Source organism: Poecilia mexicana, unplaced genomic scaffold (genome assembly GCF_051168715.1).
Source record: "Poecilia mexicana isolate PSO_F unplaced genomic scaffold, ASM5116871v1 scaffold_5, whole genome shotgun sequence".
In the NCBI taxonomy this organism is placed as follows: Eukaryota; Metazoa; Chordata; class Actinopteri; order Cyprinodontiformes; family Poeciliidae; genus Poecilia; species Poecilia mexicana.
Window position 1 is genome coordinate 8,959,872 of NW_028263374.1, and position 12,766 is coordinate 8,972,637.

Genomic DNA, 12,766 nt, shown 5'->3' on the forward strand with positions numbered 1-12,766 from the left:
AAAGTTACAGGAAACAGGATGAAGTGTGCACGTGTTGCGGGGTAAATATATTCGCCACAGTGCAGGAAACATCGACCGAGTCCCTCTGGCCTCTTCCAATCATTTCCTCTGTGACTCAGTCCAGGATGAGTGGCCCATCGTTGAAGCCAGAAGCAGATGTCAGAGCGAAGGACGCGTTGAAGTAAATCTCTCCTGTTCTGATCAAATTTCACCCGGGATTGTTTGGACGACAACGACATGCACACGTTGCACATGATCTCTCATTATGTCTCGTTGTTCGCCAGAGACCATCTTTCTGCTTCTTCCCAGCCACACCTTGAGTTTAGAGAACATGTTTTGGAGACTAACCTTTCCCCACCACCCCTTGCGGTTTGTGGCAGTGCTATGTTTTGTACAATCACATCGTCGTTCCGTGATGAGCTCTGTCACACCAAGGACCAGATTTTGTTGAGGTGAACGCATCAGTCTGCCTTTCCCCTTTCGCACTCAGTCCTCGCACGTCTTCAAGCGGCGCTGCCGCGGAGGCAGGCGTCGAGTCTCTCACTTGTGGCTACGTTTGACTCATCGTTCTGCAGTCAAGAGGTCAACAGGTACTTGTGCTTGTTCAGCTGCTGGGCTTCTGCTTCGCTCGGCGCCAACACGGGCAGCCTCTCTGGGCTGGACGGGACGCCGCAGGCTCGGTAAACAATCAGGCAGAGCAGGAGGAGGAGGACGGCAACCAGCGTGTTGCAGGCGATGGCCACCAAGGCGGCTGTGGATAAGCCTGTGGAGTTTTCCACGGCGTCCATGACGAGCGCTCAACTGCTGAGATTCGGTTAGAAAAAGTTTAATCTGCACGATGGTATATTAGGTCCAACATGAATAAGGCATGTAACATACCTGTGTGTCATCGTTAATATTACTTTATACGCATTTATCTTGCATATAAAAAACCTGATGTTTAGTCTTTATGCATATATAAAGTGAGTTATTAAAAAAAAAACAGAAACAGTCTCGTGATTAGCTCCGCAGACTTGGCACAACATTTAGACGAAGCAACATTTGAGAGAGTTTGCCTGCATGTTTCCCAGCAGAGGGGAACGCTGGCTCCGGTTTTCTCTGCAGCTCCGTTAAGGCGACGCTTAACGAGTCAGGAGAAATTAGCCCTGCTGCCCTCTGAGGGTTGAACAACAGGCGGCACAGAAAGCACTCCGGTACATTTCATGAAATGCAGTCAGCATCTGTGAAAGAGAAACAAACGGAACAATGAACATAGATTATTCCAATAGATATTCTAAAAAGCCAGTGGTCATTTTCAGTCACGATTAATTTGTCGATATTTATACAATCACGTCCCGTCACTGAATCTGAACGATGTATGCATCAACAGGTGCTGTAGCTTCTACTCTCTTTGTTTTTGTACAGTCAATTTGTTTGTACAAAATAATTTTATCAACATTCGCTTGTCATTTCTTCAAAGAAATGTCACACTTTTTATTTCATAATTATTCCCCCACAGGACTACAGGGGTTTCGCTTTTTGTTGCAGCTGAGTGCTTCAAATTTATTGTTAAAAATGATCATTTTTTGTAACATGTGAAACAAGTTATTCAAACAAAACCTGCCCCTGTGGGAAAAGTAACTACATTTCAAGTCAGTAAGGTTTTGAATGGTCTAATCAAAGCCCAGAAACACTCCAGTGTAGCTGAATTGAAAATATTTTGCACAACAGTGCCCCATAATTCCTGGACAGCAATGTAAAAGACTCAGTAATGACAGCTGTTAGGTTAGCCAGTTATTAGCTGTAGGTACAGTTACTTTATAACCAGGTCAGGTTGGTTAGGATGGCTTCTTTTTTTACTTTATAAATAAAATCCTCATTTGAAAACTGCATTTTCTATTTGAGTCATTTTTGTGCAATATTAGAATTAGTTAGATGGGCTAAAGAATAGAATAACAAAAGAGTAAAAAAAAAATTCACAGCTCTTAATTTCTTTATTTTATTTCAGGATCATTAGACAAAAGAAAAGGTTCCTCCTTTTTTCAACCATATTTTTTAAAACTGAAAATAATTATGAGAAGTAGTAATGGTCTGTCTGATTGTTGAAAGTACATTTTATTCATATATCACAAGCAGGATGAAAACCACAAAGTGTTTCACGGTTACATCAAAATGACAAAAAAGTGTAAAATATAAAATAAACAATGTAAATACAACTCTGCAGCCCTTTTTTTTGTTCAATTAAGATCTTGTCTAAGTGTCTCCAGCTGCTTTTTGAAAAAATGTAGCGAGTCAATTCAGTATATGGAAGGTTGCAGAGTAGAGATTGAATGTCAATGAAATTCAATAGATTTTTCTCTTTTTTTTTTACGACCTCTAAATAGATTTTCCTCCAAGTTACATAAGTATAACCCTCGCAAATCATCATTCCATTCCAAAAAAAAATAAAATAAATAAACTGGTCTTGATGGTTAGCCAGTGCTGTAGATGGTTCACAGGTAATTTAAATGAAACGCTCCAGTCAGCCCCTGCAGAGCCGCTGTTGGGTTGCTGCAATCACATCAGTAGTCGCACGTCAACTTCTGTATTTTCACCCACATATGTTTGCATGTTCAACAAAGCAACTTGATGTGTCTCTCTTTGAGGCTGTGGGTTATTATCAATGATGGAAAGCTTTAAGAGACGGCCTGATATTATTTGATTCACAGTGCAACTGAACTTTATTTGTCTTAAAAGTCCATATGAACATCCTGACACTGTAAGAAAACGCTTCACATATTGGACTTGTGATGCACTGAGACACAGTCAGGTCAACTTTGCAAATATGAGTCACAAACTGGATTTAAGTTCTTATTAAATGGATAAGATGAAGACAGATAAAGTGTCTATACTTTATTTAAATGTTTGATTCATTTTGTGCAATGTAAGCAATCAGGAACATCATTGTTCTAAAGTAAATAAATCACTCTACTAGGCAGCTATATGATGATTTCTGTTTAAAACTTTGACCAAGAAAAAACTGTCAAATAGTTTGACGATTTTTTTTTTTTTGAACGGCTTTTGCAAATGACACATTCCTGTTGGTGACTTTTAGAGTAAGTTCAACTTGACGTTGCGGTTCTTAATCGGCAAAGGAAGTATTGTCCCTCCTGGTGGGAGGTCAGGCTGTGCCTCTAGAGGAGACGGAGACAGACATGCGTGTTGTGACTAGACTTAGAGGTTCTGGAAAACGCTCCATCATCTGGGGGAGCTCGGAGTTGAGCCGCTGCTCCTCCGCATCGAAAGGGATCCGTCTAAGTGTTCCCTTCGTTAAAATGCAACAGTTTGTTCTTCGAGTATCCGAAACAAGAGTGCCTCGTCATTACTCAGATGACGATTTGGAAAGTCCTTCTTTAGATTTCTGTTCCAAGCGAATTACAGAAACATCTCCAATTAGCTGATTCTTAATATTTTATGATTCTCCCTGATGGCTGATGTGTAATTGAGAGGCCTTTTGAGTTACCTCCTCAACAATCGGTCTTTGAAAACAACTAACGAGGACGTCAGCACTTCCGATTTTGTTTAATCACACACGGGCTACTTTCTAATCCGTTTAAGTATCTCTCACCGACAAAGAGTCAGCCTCCAGTCCCGTTCTGTTAGAGAAATAATACTCCCGCGGTCTCCTACCGTCTGCGCCTTTTCACGTGGAGAGCAGTTCCGTCTTCAGCTGCCTGTCGTCCTCTTCCTCCTCTCTCATCTCTGCCGCTTCCTTTGCTTCCCCATCTGCTCCGATGCACTGCACACATGACGAAGCAGGACCACACACTGGCAGTGCGAGAGCTTTCCAATAAACAAGGATGCAGCGAGACGGACAGAGAGAGAGAGAGAGAGAGAGAGAGAGAGGCAGAGGAGGGGGCTGTGCAAGTGGATGTCAGCGGTGATATCAACCGTAGGGGAGAGGAGAACGCTATGGATGTAATTACACAGGTCTCCTGCTGCAAGACAGGAGGAAGAGATGCGGAGGCTGTTATGATGGAAAACAAGCAACGCTGGTTGGCAGATGAAACAATAACTCTTGCCTCGCTCGGCAGCGTGAACGTAAAGGGTTTATTTTAGACGTCTGGCTCCTAGAGAACAGAAGGAAATTACAACGCGCAGCTACAGGAAAGAGCACAGCTGAAGTCTCTGTTAATGTAGCTGTATTAGTTTACAGCAGGTCTATTATCGTAATGAGAATATCGGAGTAATTGGGAAGTTTGTCCAAGTATTATGGTTGTTGTGTTTTGTTTTTTTTGTTTGTTTTTTTTTAAATTATGTGCTCTTGCCCCACCCTGTCTGCTTACAATAAATGTACATTTCAAAAAAGAAAAATCTTCCACTCTACATTTTGTATCATTTTGGATAAAGTTGTATTGTCGTTTTTTTTTTTTTTTTAGTTTTTTTTTTTGGTATGTTTGAACAAAAACAGCTCTTAGACTGTCAGGTTAGGTCATTAGGCCTGTTCTGTAGCTGCAGAGTCACCAATGCAAGGTTAAGTAGCAAATCCCTCTGAGATTATTCATATTTAAACCACAAACATTACATTCCTTTGACCAGATTGTGAGTTAGAAGGAAAGGAAATGTTTTTTTTCTAGATTTATTTATTTACAAATAAAGCAATAAAAGAAGATAGATAACCTCATTTACTCTGACATCCCCAAAATAAATGTTGCTCAATCAACGTCAGCAAAAATACAGCTGCCTTCAGCAGACAGGCCTGGGAGAAGGTTCCGGACGTCTCTTGGAGCTCTGTTTGAACCGTCATCCCAAAATACACGTTTTCAGTATTTTGTGGGTGGCAATACTGAGCCCTTTAATACAATCATGATGGAAAAGTTAATTAGCGCCGCATTTAAAAGTAGAACAGACTGTGTACCCAAAAGAACTCCAAGAAGAGAGGAATAAATGGCCTTTTCAGGCAATGTCTCTGTTCTGAGGGTAATTAAAGCAATCACTCTTGAAATCTCTCTTGGGATATTTTAATGAAAAGTATTTTAGGTGTTTTTCAAACAGGCAACAATTAGTCTGAACTCAGAGTCCAGCTCTCTGAGGAAATAAAAATAACTGGTTATGTCTCAGATTTGTTTGGAATAGAGGGGGAAAAAATAAAGCATGCCATTCATGACCACCATGCTGGATGTTTGTGGTCATAAAAAGACGCAGATGTTTAACGGAGAAAAAAAAATGTAGCTGTGACGCAGCAAACTGCAGCAGGCCTTCATGGAAATCATCTCGGTTTAATCCGCTAACAGCACAACTTGTATTTGCAGCACGTTTGTATTTTCAGAGCTGATTCTTCGTTTTATTGCGTTTCATTTCTGGGACCCAAAAGCAGCATTTGAGCATTTAGCTTGAGGCCCCTCTAGAGGCCAAAAGTAGTACTGCAACAAAAAAAACCCATATTTTCAGTTTGAAGGTCCAACTTTAAACTTAAAGCAGGTTTATTGTCTGAATATATTACAAATAGAGACTCGAGTCAAAAACATTGTTTAATTTTAGTCCAGCAGTTTAACAAAAGAAGCTGTAATTTCTTTTTTTTTTCTTTTCTTTACTTTTCTCTTTTATGCACTTGCAACATAACTAGACGGATAATAAATAACAAAAAAAAAATCTAACTAAATCCAAATCGAAATCCCACTAATATGGGTTTATGAAACCCTGAAGTGTGTATTTTTAGATATATTGCATAATAGCCTCATTTTTTGTTCAGTGCACTTTCCTCTGTCCCTGAAGCGCCGCATCAGACTAATTTATGCAGGTCTTCAGTTAAAAACTCCTATGGCTATTATCAGAGCTGATTGGTTTGTATGTTGCAGATGTGACTCTCTTGCTTGCTGTGTTTCCAGTGTGCCTAAGTGAACGGGCAAAAAAAGTACATTTTTGCCATTCCTGGTAAAACATGACACATAAATAAATGTACTTCTTAATCTTTGGCGAGTTTTGACTTTTACAGTTCGGCGTCTGAATGTTTTCCAGAGCATCCTGCAACGTTCTGTTCCCAGGAGCATCTGATTAGATGTTATGCATAATTCTATGAAATCATCTGTCTGATTTCAAGCGGCATTTTCTGGTGTGATTCGAGGGTTTTGTTTTGCAGTAAGACTCTCTCGGCCCTCAGCTCCCAGCTATTCTCTCCTCGTAAAGGAGTTTTTGCGGAGCTTTGAAGTGTGTTTGGGCAAGTGTGTTTCTGTGATTCCTTCTCCACCGTGATGCAAACCATCAGAGCGTTACATGTCTAAAAGGTGCAAGGCTTCTTGTTTTCCAGCGTAGTAAAAAACAATAAATAAAGAAAAACACAAAGATTATTTCTCAGTTTGACTCCGTACGACATCATTATCTCTATTTCTTGAACTTGCAAATATCTTTGTTTCAGTGCCATAAAGTCTTAATAAATGCGCTATTTTGTGTTTCTTGACATCCAAACAGAAAGCGCTGGTGTTTTTGAGACCATCCCGAGCGGCTCCTCTCCAGAGGAGTCATTACCGCTGACATGTCTGGGCACATCACAAGACTGTGTGGTCTTCGTATTTTTTATTTTTTATTTTTCTCTCTTATTCTTTAACAACAAGGTTTTTGGTTGGCTATCCGTCTGTCTGGTGCGCTAGTGCGTCTTCGTAAGATAAATGTCAGCAGTCATTAGTATTCTGAGTTGCCATGGTACACATAACAAGATATACAGATCATCCATAATTTTCTAATGCACACAGGCCAAAGTCGTGACCCAGTTTCCAACCACATGTGTGTTTTCAAAGGGCACCCCTGTCACACTGAAGACAAATGGCTGGACGCTGGGGAGGGGAGGGGCTCCGGCAAGGTTGCATTTGGGAGGAAAAGCAGCGAGGGACGGCAGCTTTGCAAAAATTACACTGTCCAGCTTGATAAGATGATCGCGTTAAATACTTTTCCGCCGACGAATGGCGAGTTTTTGTCATTTTGACACCATCACTGTGCAGCACCTTGCAGAAATATTTGTACTGATGGTACATTTTTAATTTTACATTTCGGCACAACAAACTTTAATGTTTAATTTTTTTTTTTCCATACATGCACTGTAAATAACAAGTTCGTCTCTAATTTACAATAAATTTCCTTATTTTACCAGATTTTTGTGGTAAAATTCTGGTAACCACCTGCTGCCGCCATTTTACCATAAATTAGAGACTTTTTTTTTTTCACAGTATGTATTTTATCCACTTTACATTCATTATTTTATTTAACCTTTAGTTATACCGGTTGTTTCCAGGAGATCAAACATCTCATTTACAAGAGGTGTTTTTATTTTATTTTGAAAAAAAAAAAATTAAAATACAGAGTGACAACAATGCATCACTTTGTTTTGGCTTATCGCATGTTTTTAAAGTTTCTTCTAATACGACATGTGAATACTTTTGCTAAGATTTGTACCTGTATGTCCACACAGTGATGTAATACTGGTTTATTAGACAAAAACAAATATCCACATCCTGACAAAAACTGCTCAATTAAGAAGGAAGGATGTAATCTATCTAGACTGAAACATAAAGGTCAGCAACGCCGGAAAAGGGCAGGGATATTCAATGTGTCTTTAGATGTTTGGGTGATGGGGGGGGGGGTTCCTTATAAGTAGTGTGATTAGAGTGGCTCTCACGCTGATCGTCAGCAGCACCGCTGATTAGTTAATCAGAGATACTGGCCTCTGAAATCGCTAATGAACAGTGGCTCATATTAGACTCTTTATGAAAGGTCATTAACTCCTGAATTACGCCGAAGAAATCTCAAGTGAACGAGCCTAATGTGGAGAAGAGAACGGCCCCTGCAGAAAAGCACAAGGAGTTGTACGGACCTGGCGAGTCCTGAAGCGTTGTGCTGCAGCGGAGGAGGAAGAGACGCGATGCTGACAGGAGACGACGGCATTCAAAACTGAAGGGTGTTTAGTCAGATTTAAGACTGTAATATTCCTTATCAATATATCTTCTAGATTTCTTTCTCCTTGTTTTCACATAATGAGATCGTTGATGATGAGTGATCCCAGGCACCTTTATACTCTGTAAGGGCAGGACAATCATAGAAGAGCGAGAACCAGACAGCTACAGGAGCAGTTTTAATCCACTAGAGATGATTTAGCTTGTTTTATCTGCAATAAGTACAAAACAACCAGTGTGTGCTCGTCGTGTCTTTCAGATTGTTCAAATTTATAAATCTCATAAAATCAAAATCTCTCACATTACTATAAAAAAAAATTTAGCATTAGATCCTCTGAGCTGTTTTGATCTTTAAAACAGTCTGCAGCCTGTCTAAAGTCTTTCATGCAGAGGTCACTGCAGTGGACAGAAGTCTAAAAGCCATTTTCTTGTGGATATTTATGTTATAAATGCACAGAGAGCACTGAAGTGGACACTAGCGCATCATACAATATACTATCGACTACTGGCCATCAGCTGCAAGTGCAAAAACATTTTTGTTAAATCCAATATGGCTGACAGATGAAAAAGCAACTCAGGAATATCCAGTCCCTCCTTTTACCGTAGAAAACTCTTGCAAGTAAAAATATATATATATTGTGGCATCAAGTTACCCCCTAAAGAACAATACTACTGATGTGTTTTCCAAATAACAACTTTATATTTCAAGAAAATTACAACTGAGCACCTTAGAAATTTTTTTTTAACAAAATTTTTATCCCCACTCCTTTTTATGCTTTAAAAAAATCAAAAACACTTTGGGGAAAAAATCATGATGTAAAGGATCATAATTCACGCATTAAATGTAATGTATGCACGTAATGCCACATCAGCTAAATCTGATCACATGCAACTGTTTGTTGTCAAATGCGTTACGTAAAGGTTCGCGTACACACAGTTTATTTAACCATTACACGAAACAGTTTTTATAAAAAATGCAATAATGCACACACACTGTGATACAAGCCGAATACCTGAGAGCGCTTTTGATGTCTTTAATCTCGTCTAACCTGAATGCATTTCATGTTCTCTGCCTGCTCTGCCTCATTCCCACCATTATCACATTTCATTTATGCAGCTGCATGAAACTCCTGAATAGGAGGAATGTTGTCATGAGATATGTGTACGGAGAAAGTGGTGCTAATGGAGGGAGCTCGTTTGAGAGGCCTATTTCAGCACTTCACATGAGTCATAGACGGCTCTCAAAACACATAGTCCACTGTTAGCTGTTGCTAATAACGCAGCAGGAAGGCTACAGGTGATTTGACGTCTTCTAGCAAAGAAAGACATCAAATGGGTTTTGAGGCAAGTGTGTAAAAAAAAAAAATGTTGAAAAAATAAAAGTAAAACTGATTTTAATTTGCTTCAATTAATTGCATTTGTTTGATTTTTCTTTCTTCCCCCCCTCCACACGGCATGTCAGTCGGCTCGCTGACACAAAGTCTACCTTGATCCCTTGATAATCTGCCTAAATTCTTTCAAGTCGCCTAATCCTGGCCCTCATTTTTCATCTCATACTCTCGAGTTTTGCTTTGGTCCGACATCAAAGAGGCTGAGCCACAATCGTGTTGCATTTCCCTTTCAACTGACAGTAGATAATAGAGCAAAGATTACTGCTAAAACTGACTCGCACAAGTGCATTACAATGACTGCATCAAACCTAACTCATCAAGGGGGAGATGCTTTTGACTTCCACCTGCACGGAGGAGATATGTTTTCACAGAGAGGTTGTTTTTTCTGTGTGTGTGTGTGTGTTGCATGTAGGTGTTATTTGTGTCATCAAGGGCGCTCTGGGCACAATTTTTAGATCCAGGAGGGCTGAAACGTCTAAAAACAGCTGGAAAGAGCTGCTTTAAATAATAACAGTGAGAAAACTGGAATGAGTCATGACATGAAACAGACTCGGAGGATCGTGGAGCTCCGCTAACCTCATCTGAATCATCACTTTTATTTCCTCCTACCTTTTCGGCTTCTTTTCTACGCGTCCCAGTCACTTCACAGCAGGGCCGGTTTTGTTTGACCGTTTGATGGAGTGGGCAGTCGGCTGCATGGAGACCAATCTCCTATATTTAGCTGGTCATCTACTATGACATATCAAACGACAGGAAAGAGTCCAGGGGAGGATGTTTGCAAAACACAGCACATGTGGGAAGTAATGGCAGAAGAGAAATATTTGAGACTGTGAAAAAAGTCTTTGCCTACTTACAGATTTCTTTTGTTGTTGCTTTTTTTGTTATATTTGTCTGTTTCTCATCATTAGATTAATGTTATTTTCTGAGAAACGTGACCTTAGGAGAAAGAAAAAGCAGTTGTTGGATGTAAATTTCATTAAGTTTATGGTTCATCAATGTGAGAGAGAGAGACTGCAAAAAAATTTAATCTATTGGAGAGAAAATAAAATCATAAAAATACCCGTGCTGGCCAAAAAACATCATGGTCTGCATGCATGAGAGAGAACATACACACTCTGAATGCCTGGGATTAAAACTTAGCACCTTCTTGCTTAAGTGGACCAAACTAAACTAAAAAAGTTTAAAATAATTAATGTAATGTACACTCTGCAAGAGCATCTCTTTTCGGTTTCTTTTACCCGTCTGAAGGTGGATGGCTGGAAATGTGACATTAAATGAAATAAGTAAGAATGGACGATTTATTAAACATATTTTCAGTGTTTTTATTACAGTTTTGACTCCGATGTATATTACAATTGCATGAGATTATTTAGCAACCTTGTGCGACTTTTACTAGTTGCTTTCCTTACTGAGGAGCTGGCAACACTATCGCTACAGCTGCTAGCCTGTCTGTGTCGTCCTACCTCAGCTAAACACAGAGCAGCTGAAACACTTATCAAATAATTTTCCAACATATCAAGTGAATCGTGAAGTTTGTAAAGTAAGAGAACAGCTTTTGCCTTTTTTATTATTATTTTTATTTGTGCACAATTAACTGGCACTCCGATGACATATCACCGAGATACATCAAGAACCTAGCATAACCATGCTACCGCTAGCCTAGCACTTCAGCAGTCTGCTTCCCTTATTAGCAGTTCAGCGAATCTTGAGCTTTTTGAAGACTGTAGTTTGACACCTCCAATGTATGTTTAGAAAGAAGTGGTGATATTTTGGTAATAAGTGGCATAATTTTGGCGAAGAATCAGACTGGGAGTCCCCAAATGAGTTGAATTGGTGCTGAAATAAGTCCAGACCAGAACCTCCCTAACATGACTGACAGGACACACAACAAAGACAGGAACTACAGACCTCCGTCAGGGTTTGAACTCTGCAGGTAAAAACTTCTGTCACTTTGAGCAGGTAGGTGAGCTGAGGATGAGTTGATCTCAACACTTAGGGCAAAATCAAAGTGACATTGTAGGTTTTCTTTGTAATTCCAGAGTGAAGTAAGGAAAGGAGTCCTTTTGGGTACTTCAAAAGATTTAAAGCGTTAGATCTTTTAAACCGGTTATTCAGACTTTAATCAGCTTTTTAGTTCAAAGGTTACTTCACATGCATCTTGATGCATGTTTTTAGACTGTCTAAAAACTCTTAGCATCATTAAAAAAAAAATTTGACAATCAGCTGTATGGATTCTGAGCATCCTTGAAATAATGGATGTTCCAAATCCAAATCAAGGCTGAATTTATTACGTCACTTAAGTATAACCTCCAGGTGTCCAAAGAATGAAACTAGTGTAATTAAAAACATGGACGTGTTCTTGGAATACAAAAGTAATGTAAGGTACATTTTAGAAATAAGATTTTCTTTCACTGAGCTGCTAACCGAACTGAAATAAAATCCAAAAACTGCATGTTGTCATAGTGATTTGAAAAAACATTTTCCACCTTAAAGTCAGATTGCTTCTGACTTTGTTTTATTATTTTATTATATTATTATTATGCCTATATATCTCAGATCATTCACAAAAATGTTCAAACAATCTGAATTTAAAAAATTTTTTTTTTTTTAAATGATGTTATTTATTAAACAGGCTCTCCAATAGCCAATTTAGATATACATAGAAAAAGTACAACAGCAGGATCCTCCACAACAATAAAATAGATCACCATCACCAATTATCACAAATACTTGATGGCAGTTGTTAGGTTCAGGAAACTTTTCACATAGGGCCAAGTGATTTGGTTAGTTGTTTGCCCTTGAGAAGTTAAATCATCATTTGAAAAAACAATTTTCTATTTACTTAGGATGTGTCATGATGTGTTGGTTGAAGAGGACCCAAAAGCAGAGAGGCTGAGGTGGCAAGTAGATTTGAAGATTTAATGAAGAAATATGAACAAAGGCTAAAAAACCCATAAGAGAACAGGGACTGTTGAAGAAGATTTTAGGTTATAATATTTCTTAAGAAAGAAACGCTTAAGCTCGATCTTCTTCGATCCCAGGTTCTCCTGGCGGACCGCGTGTAGCCACACAGAAAACACCAATGAGTGCAGATGTCACAGAATCACAGAGTTTAATCTAATAGAAGACAACGCATAAAATTACAATAGAAACTGCAGAACAGAGACATACATTCATTTACCTGAGACAAATGGAAAAGAAGAAGGAAGAAAAAAAAGCAAAGACGTCTTTGGAGAATTGCAAGAGCAAATCTGATTTGTTACTTCTGTGTAGAAAGTTTTATAGTAAAGCCACATTCTTGTCTTTAATTTATTCAAATAAGGCGTACCTTTGCTCATCCAACCAGAAGCTATCTCTGACCCTTTTAAAACTCCCTGCAAGTCACAATCTAAGACCATTTGTCTCCATTGTTTAAACAAAGTGGAAGCAGAGACTCTCCTGAACTCCTGCTGTTTTATGGCTTTTCACAAATGA